We start from the raw sequence: 15,758 nt of genomic DNA, 5'->3' as shown, positions 1-15,758 counted from the left end.
CCTTCTCCCACCCACCTTCACTGTTTATTTCTGCCTTCGTACTCCACCAGAGTACGTACAGTTATTATTTACGGTTCTACAGGTATGCTGTGCTACCTCAGGCCTCCACACCTTTACTCAGGCTGTTTCCTATGCCTGGAATGCTTCCCCCATCCTCAAATCCATCTGCCTTGTACCTGCCTCCTGTTCAAGTCTGCTCAGGATACCACAACAAAATACCACAGACTGGGTAGCATAAATGAGAAAAATTTATTTCTTCAGTGTTCTAGAGGCTAGAGGTCCATGATCAAGGTGCCAGCAATCTCAGTTTCTGGTGAGAGTGCTCTTCCTGGCTTACAGACAGCTGCCTTCTCTCTGTGTGCTCATGTGGGCTTTGCTCCATGTGTGTAGGAAGAGAGAGCTCTCTGCTGTCTCTTCTTCTTCTTACAAAGCCACCAATGCTATGGGATGAGGGCCCCACCCTTATGATTTCATTTAATCTAATTGCTTCCCTAAAGGCCCTCTGCCTATATACAATCACATCGAGGGTTAGAGTTCAACATATGAATCTGGCAGACACAATTTAGTCCATAACACCTCCATGATAGCACTCATCCCTATGTATTATGATGTTTTATTTTCATGTCTTTCTCCTCCATTGGATTCTAAGTTCTTGAGGAAAATTAGGATCGTCTCTGAATCCTTATGTTGGTGAAGCCTGGTCCAGGTTTTGTGAAGCCCGAGGCTTATAAAATGTGATGGGTCCTCACTAAGGAAGGGATTAAAAGTTAGGTCCGGGGCTTCCCTGGTGGCGCAGTGGTTGAGAGTCCGCCTGCCGATGCAGGGGACACGGGTTCGTGCCCCGGTCCGGGAAGATCCCACATGCCGCGGAGTGGCTGGGCCCGTGAGCCATGGCCGCTGAGCCTGCGCGTCCAGAAACTGTGCTCCGCAACGGGAGAGGCCACAACAGTGAGAGGCCCGCGTACCACAAAAAAAAAAAAAAAAAGTTAGGTCCGAAGTGACTTGAAAAAGGGCTCATGCAAGTGAGGAGCCCTGGAGCTTCAGCGTCATAGCTTCACAGTCTACTGCCTCTGGGCTAACAATAAAAAGCTTCATTGGGTCCTACAAAGACCACAGGCTGGGGCGCATTCAAATTTCTCATGCGACTTTGGGCAGGTAATTTCATTATCCACACTTCAGTGTTTCTGTGTGTGTAAAATGGGCTCATAATACCTGCCATGAGGTTGTTTTGAGGATGTAATTAAATAACCTGAAAATACATTAAATATTTGTTTACTTGCTCATTGTCTGTGTTTCCAACTACGATGTAAGCTCCTTTCAGAAAAGAGACTCTGCCTTGGTTGTGAATGAATCTCTTCCAAGATGGTGCCTGGAAATGGGTGGATGCTCCATAAATATTTGCTGGGTGAAAGAACGCAGTGCCTTGTGGGACCTGAAAGAATGGTGCTCGGTAAGTTCTCCCAATTGTAACTATTGCTACTATTAATGAGTCTTAGTTAAATGAATAAGGAAGAGACGGAAAATACCAATGATCAGAAGATGTAAAACATCACTGATAGCTAAACTCTGGAGAGCATTACCATTCAAAACCTCTTATTGTCTTAAATGTTTTTAAACTGAGAATAAGAATACATCTGGAAGGAAAGAAGGAAGAAAGGAAGTTGAGGGAGGGAAGGAGGGAAGTAGGAGAGGGAGGGAGAGAGGAAAAGAAAAAGAGAGAGAGACAGACCAATAAATAAATAAAACAAAAGAACACTGAAAACCATCCAGGCAATGGGGAGAGTCAAAATAGGAAAGCCCCAGAAATTTGACATCGTTCCTTCCAGGACCAAGATAGCTTACATCAGCTCCCTCTGTGCTCTCCAGGGAGTAGGGAGTGTTGCTGGGTGCAGAATGCTCTCCAATCAGCCTTCTAAGAGGGGGCAGGCAACCTCAAATCATGTCAGGCCCCAGTCTCTTCCAGCTTGGAGCTGAAAAGCCAGTCCTCCAACTTAACTCTGAACTCCTCACCCCAATCAATTAAGAGAAATCCCATCAAAAACCCCAAGTAAGTTTGCTTGGCCTGACCTAGCGAAAGAGGCATTGCTCCTGCTGGAAGAATCTATCATTTTTAAATGGCTCACACTGATGGTTGAGGAATTCAGGGAGAGAGGCTGAATCCCAGCACCTCAAGAGCCTAGAGGGACCCCCACACTCACAGAGGGCCCCCTTCATTAGAGATGGGGAAACTGAGGCTGCAAGACAACCAGCTACTTTGTCAGGGTCACAGAGCTTCATTATTACTATCATTAAAGGGAATCCCTGAGATAGACCTAGCCTCCTACACAGTGCATTTAATTCTCACACTTGACTGTGTCAGTAACTCTGACTCATGGTTCAAGAATAAGACCCTCACCTCAGCTTCACAGATCTTGTTTCCGTTTCTCATTCTGCTTTGCATGCGCTGTGGGAGCTCGGACAAGTGACTGCACCTTCCTGGGCTCCAGTCTCAACCTCTGCAATTTGTCTCACACGTGCACTGTCAAGATTAAGCGAGGTAGCATTTTCTTAAAAGCTGGTACTTTTCATGCTTAAATGCTGATTTCCCACCTTCTCCCTTCCTCCCCCTTGCCCTACCTTCTTTCTCCTTCCCTCCACTCCTCTTTCCTTCCTTTGTCCTTCATAGGTGCTACGATGAAGGCAAAGAAGTAGAACACAGGGTCCTTGCTCAGAGGAAGTTCATCTCCAATCAGGCTTCAGTTTTCACTTCTCTAACACATAAAGGCGGGGATACACAGATGTCCATTCCCTGTCCTCAAGGAGCTTATAGAAAACCAGAGCTAAATACAAGGGGGAGAAGACCCCACAGGAAGCATGACATTTTATAAACATTTTCAAGCGTTCAGAAATCATGAAGAAGGGAGGGAATAGCCACGTCAGGCTCCAGCAGTAAGGTGTCAGAGGGGGAAACCCAAGAGGTACTATAGTTCTCCTTGCCTGATGCAAAAAACAAGCCAAAAAAAAAAATGTTAAAGGGAAGTAGAAGTTCGCCAGTCAGGGCAACTATTTCTGGGCACCGCATTTTCTGAAGAGAATCTGGTGCGTACCAACTACTACATTTTTTTTTAGTCCTCTGGGTCCTATGATTATTGAACCTCGTGGGAAAAAATCTAAACGTACATGAAACTGAAACAAGAGAAAGAAAATGAAAGGAGAAGAGGAAAGAAGAAGGAAGAAAGAAAGGAAACTACCTTGGGCTTTCACTTCTAAGTACTAAGTCCCAGACCAGTTCCCTTTATTTATTCATTCTATGAGTGACAAAAAGGAGGAAAAGGGGTGGGGGAAGGGGGGGGGGAGGTGGAAGGAAGAAGGAAGGGTGGGAAGAAAACTTGGAGATGAATATTATCTTCTGTTTAAACAAGAGGAAACTAAGGTCAAGAGAAAATGCCTTGCCCAAGGCAGCAGAGTCATAAGAAGAAGAACTAGGACTGAAAGCCAGCTCTGTGTGACTGCAAAGCTTGGACTCCCTCAGGACATCCTGATCCCTGGGTCAGAGTCCACTTTATCCCCCAAATGATAGCACCAGCGGTAAGGTATGGTCTGAAGAGCCAGGACATCATGGAAGCAGCAATAAAAAGCACAGAGCAAAGAGCCCTCCCAGGTGCCCAGCGAATCCCACCACTCCTGCAATTATCTCCACAAGATTAACTTCTCCCTGTGCTACTGACCAAGTTAACCCTGGGTGGGTCACTTAACCTCTCTGGCCCAAAGTTGTCTTCTCTGTAAAATGGGTCCATAACATCTTCATCATTTGATGAAAGGACTGGATTAGCTGAAATCTTGAGCTCCTGTCCAGGTTGAAGTTTTTAGATGTTACTCACATCACAGAATTTCACACCTAGAAAAAAAAGTGTAGAAATTCATGTGTCTCAAGCTTGAGAAATGGCTAGACTCTCGGCAGAGATTACCATTTGGCCCATTTGTTCTCTTCTGTTGCATAATGATAGAATTTTTAGTTGGTCACAACACTGCCCAACTAAAGAGATTACTTGGCCTCCCTTGAAGGTAGGGGTGGCCATATGATCAAACTATAGGTAGTGGATGTGAAAAAAAGTGATGTGTGTAAATTCTGCTCTTAAAAAGAAATGGTAGGCTCTCTACTTTCCTCCTTGCCTCCTTCCTTTCGGATGAAATGCACACTTGATGGCAGGAACTGGGGCTGCCTTCTTGGATCACAGGTTGGAAGGCCCATGATGAGGACTATAGAGCAACGTGATGGGAAGAGCTCGGGTCCTGATGCTCAAGAAACCATCATTCTATCCCTGGAACGCCTACCTGGACTTCATACATGAGAGAGAAATAAATTCCTACCTTGTTTATGCTACTGTCTTCTAACAAATACATCTTTTTTAAGGAAAAAAAATCACAGATTGTCCAATTTGGGAAACACACTGCACGGAAAGTGAAATGGAAAACATTTTAGACTTATTCATGGTGTTGCCATAGTCATAAATAGAAAGTCAAATGGGGCCACTGAAATCTCACATCTATACATAGAAATGGAGGTGGGGGAGGATGATTATGTTTATATGGAATGGGGAGAGGGCTGGATAACCATTTCAATGGATACACAAAATTATCACAAAACTTTTAAATTGCACTCACCCCTACCCTGAACCCAGGGGCCAGTGGAGCCCAGTTAGAGGAAAAATGATCTAATCCATTCATTTGCAAACCAAATTCCACTCTGACTCCAGGACAATATCTGGTAGTGGGAGAAGTCCAGGGAGGATGAGGCAGGACAAGATGAGATCAGCAGATCTCCAGGCCCCACCACTTGCCTCAACCGCGGCATCACTGCTTTTGTCTGTTTTACATACTGAGGTCCCACAGAAGAATTCAAATGACTCTGTTGTTCAGGTTTGAATAAGTTCAACCTCCTGGTTAATAGAGGAAGGAACTACTACCCAGAAAGGGGAATTGACTTGTCTACAGCCACATAGTGAGGAAGAGGACAATTTCCCAGGCCTAGGAATCAGCCTCTTTCACTGAATCAGACCTATTTATTGATCAGGCCAGACCCAGCATCTAGCCCGGGGATAACCCTCTCTTACCCAAGAGTCAGAGCTTCCCTTTTGTTTGTGATTTTTAAGTGACTCTCTCATCCACACCGGTGCTTCAGCCAGAAGAGAAACAGCCTTTGACCACAGCAGATGCTCATAGCCTGAGAACGAGCCAGTGAATTCCTATACAGGCCCCAGGAAGTCACAGGCCATCCAGCCTGCTCAGCTGACCCAGAGAGGTTGGATCTTTCCTGGTCAGGATGGGCCTTGAGAGTAGAGCAAGGGAAGGCGTCACATTTCCTGTTGCATCAGGACCATGACAAAAGGTGTCTTCTTCTCAGAAGGTAGGATCAGGTGGGTGCCAGGAACAGGCCCCCGAATTCCTAGGCACAAGTGTTAGTCACTCAGATTAAGATTAAAAGTGATTGAGGGGCTTCCCTGGTGGCACAGTGGTTGAGAGTCTGCCTGCCGACGCAGGGCACACGGGTTCGTGCCCCGGTCCCGGAAGATCCCACATGCCGTGGAGCGGCTGGGCCCGTGAGCCATGGCTGCTGAGCCTGCACGTCCGGAGCCTGTGCTCCGCAACGGGAGAGGCCACAACAGTGAGAGGCCTGCGTACCCCAAGAAAAAAAAAAAAAGTGATTGAGAATTCCCTGGTGGTCCAGTGGTTAGGACTCGGTGCTTTCACTGCCAGGCCCAGGTTCAATCCCTGGTCGGGGAACTAAGATCCTGCAAGCCACGCAGTCCGGCCAAAAAGAAAAAGATTAAAAGTGATTATTTATTGGAATGATTCAGAAGTTCCCAGTTCTCAAAGGCCTTTTATACACATTATCTTGGTTGGGGGCTCATACAGTGCTAGAGGGGAGGTGGGTCAGAAATCAATATGGCCTCATGATGCCGTCATAGACACTGGAGGCCCATCGGGATCTCACTAGAATGTGAATTCCTCCAGGGAAGGGCATTGGGTTGATTTTGTTCACTATTTCCCTAGTATTTATGGCACTACACTTGCACTGATGCCCACTAACTGTTTGCTTCATAAGTGAAGAAACAGCCTCTGCCAATCTTCCCAACCTCATCTCTCCTCAATCCCCCCATTAATACACCACCCACTTGTCCCTCCAGTCACTGAACCACAGGCAAGTCCCCAAGCGGAGGCAGCATTCTCTCCAGCCTGCAGGGTTTATACACACTCCTTTCTGAGCCTGAAATGGTCTCTGCCACCTTTTCCTTCTACCGGACCTTTCTATCTCAATCTTGACATTCAGGGCTGCTGTGTTCAGATAAGCAAGTTGTTCACCAGGCAAGAGTGATCAGCCTAGGAGGCAACTGGGGACACAAGGATCTGCTTAGGCTCTGCTTGCCAAGCTGTACATCCAGGTATGAGGCTACATTTGTCCAGAAACGGAGGAGCCTTTTTCAAATTTTCACAGAGCTTCCATAAGGGCTAGGGTCCTGTTGACATCAGTTCTTCCAGGGGGCATTTACCCATATCCCAGAGCAGCTTAGAATCCACTCACAGTCTCTAGCCTTGATCGTTTCCCCCAAGAAGCTATGAGGTCTACCACTGCAGAGGTTGTCTTGTTAGAAGTTGTCTCAACCATTAAGACGGTGCCAGGCCCACAGTAGCGCTTCCAGAAATGTGTATGGAATGACAGAATGAGTGAATGAATAACGATGGGCTTAGAGAGGTGAACTGCCTTTTCCAGGGTCACACAGTCAGTCATTGGCAGAGCTGGCTCGAGCCCCCCAGACCTCCTGGGATCTGGTCCAGAGCTTCCTTCCACAGTGGAAACCCATCTTTCAAACATCCCTTCTGGAAGTCAAGCCCTCAGAGACACCTGATTTAGCAGTGAAGACAAGCCAGATAAACCTAATTAATTTGGAGCACTCTCATGAAGCTGATTCACTCGGTCAGTGAGGGTTACTAGTGAACGGAAATATTTGGGGAGACTCATTTTTCCACCCCCAATTCATAATTCTGTCTACTCGTCACTCTTCACCCAGATGTAAGAGGTGCTAACGCAGTTCAAGCAGGCCCCAGGCCTCCAGCACCACCGTCCTGACCGGGCTTTGCCCCTCGATGCTTATCCTGCAAACTTAAACCAAAGGGGCTTGACCAAGTGGCTTCTCCAAAGGACCCTGGAGCTAAAAGCATCGCACACTTCGGTCTTTGGGGGATAATGTGATCCAGATCCCCTGATGACAAAGCTGCACAGGAGAAAGTGAGGAGGAATGCAGAAAATCACCTCACTGGCCGCCGGGAGACCCAGGTCCCTGTCTTGTTAGGATAGGTAATTCCTCATTGGAGAAGTAAGATTTGACCAGAGCCACTTGGCCTGCAGAGGACGATCCCAAGGCAGAGCTGTCTGGAAGATGTGAGAGACGATCAAGAGACAAGGGGCTTTGACTGCTTCTCTCTCCAAGGTGGGGGCTGTGATAGGAGTAGAGAGAACCCAGGAGTAGTCACCACTGCCCGCTCCACCACTTTATTGCTCTGTGACCTTAGGCAAGTCACTGACGGTCTCTGAACCTCAGTTTCTCATCTGAATACGGGAGATAAAAATACATACGTTGAAAAGGGTTTTTTTTTTTTGGTCACACCCTTCTTTCCGTATCTGCTTATCACTACTAGAGCAGAGAGGAAAGAGCCTGGGCTCCAGGCTCAGACTTGCAGTGTGATCCGGAGTAAGTTACTTCCTTCAGTCTCAATTTTCTCCTTTGTAAAATACCATCTACCTCATAGAGTTGTTCCAAGGATTAAAAGAAAGGAATATATATGAAGTACTTGTTTAGTAAGTGCTGAACAAGTGTGAACAACTCTTACATTGTGTCTTACTACTAAATTACTAATAAAGACAGACCACAGATTAAAGGGCAGAGTACTGGGATTCCAGCCCCAATTTGGGCACTTGCATTTCGTGATCTTAAATAATTAAGTACCCTCTCTGGGCCTCCATTTATTCCCTCAGTAAAATGAAGGGCTGGGGTCTCCCTAAGGGCCTTCCCCCATTACATTCTGCGGATGCCAGAATCTCTTCCCCTTTGGACCTTCTGCTCCCAGGGCCTGAAATGTCCATTGTCAGCGGGTGGAATTCCCTGCTCATCCTGCAGGGCCAGGTTAAATGAACTTCCTCTGGGCATATTTCCCTAAAGGGCACAGAAACAAGCAAGCAAACAAAGTAAGTCATGGTGCTTTCCCTTGCTTTTAGTGGTCGCCTGGAGTCTGCACTTCCGGCTTTACTTAGTTCTCTTGTCCTCTCCCCACCCAGCAAACCCAGTATCCCTGGAGGGCATGGCTCTGGTAGAATAATAGATTATACCTGGGCTTTGAAGGCAGATCAGGGCCAAACCGAATTCTGTCCCACCTATCTAGATGATATCGGTAAGTCACTTCATCTCTCTAAGACTCAACTGCCTCATCTGAAGAATGGGAGACTAATGTCGACATCACAGGTTGTGAGAATTCAGTGCAGGAACCACCAAGAGCTGGGGCGTGAGAATGAAAGGCAGTCACTCTAAAGGGCTGGAAGTTGCCCTTCTCTTCGGAAACGTCCCCGGGGTGTGGCACGAACGAAGCACGAAATACAGTGTTTGGTGGACAGCACTCTGTGCGTGGAGCTGCTTGGAAATCGAAATCCTCCGGCCGCCAGGCCTCCCTGACAGATAAACTGCCGCCACGAAGAGTTAATGTTCAATCACCCTTCCGACCCCGTGCCTTTCAAAAGGAGGACTGGCTGGAAGCCCTGGACTGCTCCCACTGGGTGCGTGCCTGCCCACCCGAAGAGTCTGGAGAGGGCGGGGAGTGGGCGGGGAGGCAGGCCAAACAAAATCTGTTTCTGTGACGTCACCGCAAACACTCTCCCAGATAAATGCCCAGCTACAAAGCATCTGCATTGCGTGCCAAAACGTCCGGCTGGGCAGAAAACAAGAAATCAGGTCCCCCGTGGCCCGCACAGTCCCGCCCCGGGCGCTTGCCTCCCAGGCCCGGGACGGAGGGACGGCCGGAGCCCAGCGGCCCAGGGAGAACCACAGCTGGCTCAGCTCCCGGCCGCCCTCCCCGCCCCCCGGCGACAGGCCCCGCACCGGCTCGCAGGACAACCAATCAGCGCTTCCTTCTCCCCCAGAACCTGAAGGGACCGCCCGGATCCGCGGCTGCGGGAGGAAAGCCGGCAACCAAAACAAACAGAAACGCGAATGCCTAGGAAACGCGCAAAGCGGGCCACGCAGGCGGCAGAGGTAACGCTGAAAGAAACCGCGACTGACCTCCTTGAAGATGTTAGAAGATATTCCACCTGTGAAAACGACGACAGAAATATTGAGGACGGAAGAGGAGGAGAATCGGAGAGTCAGTGCCCTTGGGGGGAAAAAAATAAGACGGCTGAAATTTTAAAAAGAAAGTCAATACTCCAAACGCAGCAGTTGGCCCCCCACAGGGAGTTAATTATTCATGGATTGCATCACCCATCCCTGTGCCGTCCTGTCCCTCCTTTCGCAGCTTAAAGTCCAGGCTCCATCATTTTAATGACTCGGCCTCAACTCCCTTGCACCCGCACCCATCAGTGTGCGCACCTGCACATTGCAAGCTGGGTAAATACAACTCTCCCGCCCGCCCTCACCTGCGTCCACCCGGCTGCACGTGGCGGAAGAAGCACACCGCCTGGCTGACTCCTCTCAACAAACTCCTGAAACCAAGCCCAAGTCCTACTGCACTTCCCGAGTGAATTCCGTTCCACTCCTCTAAAGGACCGTTCGACATCTTCTCTCTTGTCGTTCCCAACACCTCCTCCCGCACCCTTCCTCACGGCTGCTAATCTTGCTTTGATTTTACTGAGGAAATAGACTCAGTCAGAGAGAACTTCCTCCAGCCACCACCCGCTCCTCCATCCCACACGGATATCCGCGCTTGCCCTTCGCCCATCCTCTCTGCCCTCCCTCCCGGCGTCGGCCACGTCGCTCTGCCTTGTCCTTTCACGGGCCTCCCGTCTGCTGGTACTCTGTGCCCACGTCCTTCACTGCCCCAAGCCACCGTCCCTCCTCTCCCGCACCATCACTTTCACCTTCTTGGCTAAATCATTCTCCTCGGCACATAAACATTCTGTAATTTCTCCCATCGTTAGAAACAGGAGCGAACCCAAACCAAACAGGTCTTTTGAGGTTCCATATTTTCCTCCCGCTACCTACCCATTTCTCAGTATCCTTTACAGTACAACTTATCAAGGACAGTCTGCGCCCCCGGTTTTCAAACTGGTTTGGTTTACACACCCACAAAAGAATTCTGAAAATTTATGTACTCTAACACACATTTTACACTGACCTCTAAAATTGTTCATTGTAAGTTTACATAGTTGCAAAGAAACTTATGGCAATTTGTAAATATTGAAAATTTGAAATAAAGGTACTAAGTCACTTTTAAATGATCTAGTTGAAAGTGAATATCATAGTGTTCTGATGCCTACATTTACTTTTAAAAATGTATGAAAGAACTCTTCTCAACAATCAGAAATTTTAGTTTCTTTTATTCCTTGAACTCATATTTTCATTCCATTTACCTCTCCTCCAGAATCTTAACCTAATACAGATTATAAGATTGAAAGTCTTTTATTGATCACCATATCATATCTCTCTAAAATGTATATAAATGCTATATAAGATGTTTTGTTTCCTCTAACCATATGGTTCTAAGCATTAAAAAATTCCATCTGCATTGAGTTATCATTATAATGATTAGTATACACAATTGATCAAAATAACAAATCTGGATTTTAAAAAATAATTCCTAAACATATAAAGTAAGGAAACATACAAAGTATAGGGAATTTATCTCATAATGGGATATCTGAGAATTTTCTTTAGTATATATATCCACTGGTATATAATATTTATCACTAAAGTGACACAGAGTTAAGCATGAATTCTAGTCCTATTTATCATATTTACAGATGTCAGCACAGAGAACTTAGTGTCAAGAATCAGTTCATGGGGAAAGAGTTTTGTTTATAGGACTGCGACTTCATTCTTTGAACTCCTAAGTTGTATGCCAAAAATCACACAGTGAACTATCATCAAAAATTATTTTTAAGAATATACCATCTGATAACTAGTAAATCAGGAGCTCCGTATAGCTGATTGCAAGGTGCCTATCAGATTTTCAAGCAGAGATGTCAAGGGACATCTGTCCTGCGGCAGGAACCGTGGTGTCCCAAGCAGGATCAGGATGTGAGAGGTGGCTGCAGAGGTTGCCCCTGACCCCTGACCACAGGTGGAATGGGGAGAGCGCTGCCCTCAAGTCAACGACTCGGGTTCTTATCACAGGACCAGCCCTGCTGACAGTGTGACCTGGGACAAATTACAAAACCTCTCAGAGCCTCAGTTTCCCCTTGCCCCTTTCATGCAGGTTCATAGATTCTGAAAACAGGAGGAACTCTCACTAGGAACACAGACTTTTTGAGTTCTTTCACTTAGGAGAACAAAATAACACAGATTCAGATGCAACTGAATCACTAGTCACACTCTGAATTTTATTTTATTTTATTTTTTTACTTTTAAATGTAGTAAAATACATATTACATAAAAGTTACCATCTTAACCATTTCCAAGTGTACAGTAGTGTTAAGTATATTCACATTGTTGTGCAACCAACTACCAGAACTTTTTCTTCTTGCAAAACTGAAACTCTATACCCATTAAACAACCATCCGTTCTTCCCTGCCTGCAGTCCCTGGCAGCCACTATTCTACTTCCTGTTTCTATTTCTTTGACTATTCTACATACTTCATATAAGTGAAATTATGCAGTTTGTCTCTTTTTGTGACTGGCTTACTTCATTTAGCAAACTGTCCTCAATATTCATCCATGTCAGAGCGTGTGTCAGAATTTTCTTCCTTGCTAAGGCTGAATGATATTCCATTTCAGGAATATACCAACTGTGAATTTTATTTCATGCTGAGACGAAACTTGTTTATTCAAAAAATATTTATTGAGCACCTACTATGTGTATATACATCTGGATATGATGTGCTTGTGAGCCAAACAGATATAAATTTCATAGTCTAGTGCAAGTGTAAAGTGTATTCATTCTCCTGTCCTATCTTTTCATCCATCAACCAAGCCTCTGGGTCAGAATATCAAGTTGGCATCACAATCCCAGTATTCCAATTTGTAGCCCCGAGACCACCTAGTTCCGTCCTCCACACATACAGCACATCTCCAGACCCTTCCTCACAACAACCCAAACCTCTGCCCCGCTTTGATTCACTCCCTTATAATAGCTGCATAGGTGTCTGTATCTCTCATGAGATTGTAAACTTGTTTGCAAATAAGAAGCAAGTAAGATTTCTGTATCCCCAGCAGTTTAACAAGGTACTTGGCACATAGAAATGTTCAAGAGTTGTTTATTAATATTTGCTCATAAAGCTGGAAAATCCTTCATTTGTTCAAAATTATTCAAATTCAAAATAATTCAAAAATTACTGCTTGCCTACTATGTGCTAAGCTTTCTTCTAGGAGATTGGACTATCACAAAGAACAAGGCAAGTTTGACCCATACTTTCATGACACGTTCTGGTTAGGGAGTGCAAGAATCAACAATGAGTAAAAAACAGTAAAAGAAATAGCAGACAGCAATTAGAATAGGGTGCTTGAGTATCAAGGGCCTGGGTTTGCACTGCTTTATCCTGGAGGGTCAGGGAAGTCCTCTCTGCAGGAGTGTTAGTGGGGCAGAGATCTGATGAGAAGAAGGAGCCCAGCAGGGGAAGGTCACAGGGAAGAGTATTCTAGGCAGAAGGAACAGAGACTGCAGAGGTCCTGAAGCAGGAGAGTTATACTGACGCAGGTTAAAGCCATATTATTCCTAGTTTAGAGATAAGACCATCAAATCTAAGATTCAGTGACTTGTTCACGTCTCACAGAAGTGGTAGCTAGACTGGGAGTTGAGTACAGTCAGAAAGTAATCATATTTAAAGGGTGTGCAGACATTTTTCAAAGCAGTTCAATCCTCTAAGCCATAGAAAAGAAATAGTTTGACTGAACTTGATCCAAAACAAGCCCACGTTTCTCATCCTACACAACCCCGCTGGGCCATCCATCTCATCCACTTCTCACGTCTTTCTCCACCTCTACCATGTCCAAGCTGTTGATTCCTATAGGTCTGTCTTCAGCCCAGATGTCTGTTATGTCTATTCTGAGCTAGAGACCGTAGTCCCCAACTGGAATGCAAGCTCTATTTTGTTTTGTATACTGCTGTCCAAAACCAAAGCCTGGCACAGAGTAGGTACTCAATTAACATTTGTTGAATGAATGAATGAGTAACTAAATGAACTGCAGGCCTATTTATCCACCTATTTACTGGACACATCTATCTCAACATCTCACAAACAGGTGAAGGTCAGCATATCCCAAACAGAGTTCCTCATCTCTACTACTCTCTCCTCCAAACTGCCCTTTCCCCATTTTCTCTCTCTCTGAGATCAGTACACACTCCACCTGATTGCCCAAGTCAGAAACCTGGGCACCATGTTTGATTTCTTCTCTCTGTTTTCACCCATATCTAATAGGCAATGAAGTCTTCTCAATTCTAACTCTTTATATTTCTAGAATCCGCCCTCCTGCTTGTACATCCCTTCTGGCTTTGCCTTGGCTAAAAATCTTATTGCTTCTCTCCTGGGTTATTGTAATAGTCAACTAACTGTCTCATTTCTTTCTGTCTCTCCTACATAAACCTCTATTCTCTACAATGCCCGTAAGAGTGATCATTTTAAAAAATGTTTTTAAATTCTGAAAGCTACATATTCATTCTAAAGATGTGGAAAGTATAGAAAAAACTTGAAAAAAGAAAACAGAAATCACCAATATTTCCACTATGCAAAGATAACTATAGTTACTTTTTGGTTTTGGTACAGCTCCTCCCAATAATTTTGCATATTTATTCAGTTGTTTATTTATTTTAAATCAAAACCAGAATCACTGTGCTTAAGCTTTGAATTCTTCTTTTTGTCTTGGCATTTTCTTTTGAATGCCTCCCTATACCTTGAAATATTGCCAAATGTACTTGAGTGCTTTAAAATATTGCATCAACTGGATGTATTGTGATTTATTTAATCGTTTTCCAATTAGTCAACATTTAGATTGTTTCCAATTTCCTTATGTGCCTTCAGCACACATTCTTGTACATAAACTTTTGTCTTTATTTCTAATTATCTCCTTATGATAAATTCCTAGAAGTAACATTAGTAGAGCAAATTATATGTCCATGCTAAGGCTCTTTTGTCAAGTTGCCTCAGAGAAACTTCTTAGAAATGCAAATCTAATCATGTTACTCCCTTTTGAAAACCTCCAGAGATACTAGCTCAGACTTCTTAGGTAGGTATACAAGACTGCATGATTTGGCCTCAACTTACCTCTCTGACTTCATCTGCCATTGCTTTCACATGCGATCCCTTTATTTCAACCACATCAAGCTATATATCAGCTCATGAAATGTGTCAGCCCTTTGGACATGGTTGTGTTCTCTGACAAGAACACCATGCTCCCTTTTCTTTATCTAGCCATCTCCTACTTGTTTCAAAATTTAACATTAAGCAATATCTATGTAAGATAGAAAATATCTTCAATTTAAATGCTTGTGGTGAGTTGGGCTCCATACTAAAATATTTCATTTAATCATTATAACCATTTTGCATAAGTATTATGTTATCTCCAACATCCAACTGAAGAAACAGAGGTTCAAGAAGTGAGGGGTTTATGTAGTTAAATGGCAGACTGGAGATTTAAACCCAAGTCTATCTGACTCTGAACCCATGTTCTTTACAATTTGCTTCCTCTCTGATCTTCCTGTCATTTAGACTCCTCTTTTTTTGGGTTTCCAGAGTATCCTGGGCTTACTTTTGTCTTTCTGTTTATCCATCCATCAGTCTCCCTCGTTAGACTGTAAATTCCTTGAGGACAAGAACTATGTCTTATTCAAAGTGTAGGGGCTCAGTGAACATTCACTGAATGAATGAGGAATGAATAAACAAACACTGGCTGTACTCTTATAACTCTGACCTCAGTTTTCCTTAATTTCCTTTGCTGTCACTGATGATGATTTTATGAGCTTGTCTCCTTGGGGGATCACCACTCATTTCCTCTGATGTCTTGATTCATGCTGGGGTCCTCCAACTGAGCAGAGGTGACATCATGGTCGTGGAACTCCCCTGCCAATCAAGGTGGACCCCCAGACAGCCTCCCGTGAATCAGGCAGAAAGAGAAAGATGTCGAGTGAGAGTGCCAGTAGAAAGTTTCTGTTTGCCCACACATGCCAGGGTAATGAGAGGGAAGGAAACACAGAAATAGAAGGCAGAGGCTTAATGGGATGGAAAGAGGCCCCGGTGTGAGGCAGGAACTGGCCTTAAAGGATTAAAAAGAAAATGAAAAGTGAAAACTTGGCACATAGCTTCTACTGGAGTTAAAGAGATGAGGTCCACAGGAGTCATTGTTCACTGAGGCTGTACCACTGATGTCAAAACTCCTTCCAACCCCTCGTTCCAACACCCTGAATTCAAGGGCAGTGCAGTGCTTACTTAGGTACAATGGATTCCACCCCCCCACCCCCCATAAAAGGCACCTTCCATGGGGCGAGTTTCTGAGAGCTGCTTGGACCACATATTCCACAGTTTGGGCACCAAAGTGGCAATTATCCTTTATTCCCCCTCTCCGCCGTCACCACAAACATCATAG

At 45.1% G+C, this 15,758-nt stretch overlaps 2 long non-coding RNA genes across 2 annotated transcripts; both read right to left on the bottom strand.

Moving 5' to 3' along the window:
* Positions 1-210: 210 nt before the first annotated feature.
* Positions 211-9,784, bottom strand: LOC117311171 (uncharacterized). Its single transcript, XR_004525430.2, has 5 exons — positions 9,309-9,784; positions 3,708-3,877; positions 2,617-2,750; positions 2,396-2,518; positions 211-1,432 (listed from the first exon to the last, which is right to left on the bottom strand). It is a non-coding gene; the product is annotated as an uncharacterized lncRNA (long non-coding RNA).
* On the bottom strand, positions 3,899-8,788 carry LOC141275940 (uncharacterized). Its single transcript, XR_012324639.1, has 3 exons — positions 8,366-8,788; positions 8,094-8,192; positions 3,899-7,588 (listed from the first exon to the last, which is right to left on the bottom strand). It is a non-coding gene; the product is annotated as an uncharacterized lncRNA (long non-coding RNA).
* Positions 9,785-15,758: the final 5,974 nt, after the last annotated feature.

Source organism: Tursiops truncatus, chromosome 1, assembly GCF_011762595.2.
Source record: "Tursiops truncatus isolate mTurTru1 chromosome 1, mTurTru1.mat.Y, whole genome shotgun sequence".
NCBI lineage: Eukaryota > Metazoa > Chordata > Mammalia > Artiodactyla > Delphinidae > Tursiops > Tursiops truncatus.
This window is presented reverse-complemented; position numbering and strand designations above follow the sequence as displayed.